The following is a 461-nucleotide window of genomic DNA, read 5'->3' on the forward strand; positions in this document are numbered from 1 at the left end:
TATCAAAAGCCTTACTAAAATCCAGAAAAATTACATCCACCGCTTTCTCTTCATCCACTAGGTGGGTGATCTTATTATAAAAGAATATCAAATCAGTTAAACAAGACTTTCCTTTTGTGAACCCATGTTGACTGTGCCTCATGATTGTATTATTCTTTAAATGCCTTTCAACAGTACCCAGTGTAATCTTCTCCATAAGTTTTCCAGGAACTGAGAATAGACTAACAGGTCTGTAGTACCCTGGGTCTTCCCTCACACCCTTTTTGTAGATTGGAATAACATTGGCTAGCTTCCAGTCAGCAGGGACCTCCCCAGACTCCCAAGACCTTTGGTAGATGATCAAGAAGAGTCCTGCCATAACATACGCTAGCTCTTTCAGAACTCTGGGATGAATCCCATCAGGTCCCATGGACTTGTGAACATTCAGCTGATACAGCTGGTCCCTTACAATTTCAGTGTCC

This window comes from Aptenodytes forsteri, unplaced genomic scaffold (genome assembly GCF_000699145.1).
Source record: "Aptenodytes forsteri isolate BGI_AS27 unplaced genomic scaffold, ASM69914v1 Scaffold263, whole genome shotgun sequence".
NCBI classification, from domain to species: domain Eukaryota; kingdom Metazoa; phylum Chordata; class Aves; order Sphenisciformes; family Spheniscidae; genus Aptenodytes; species Aptenodytes forsteri.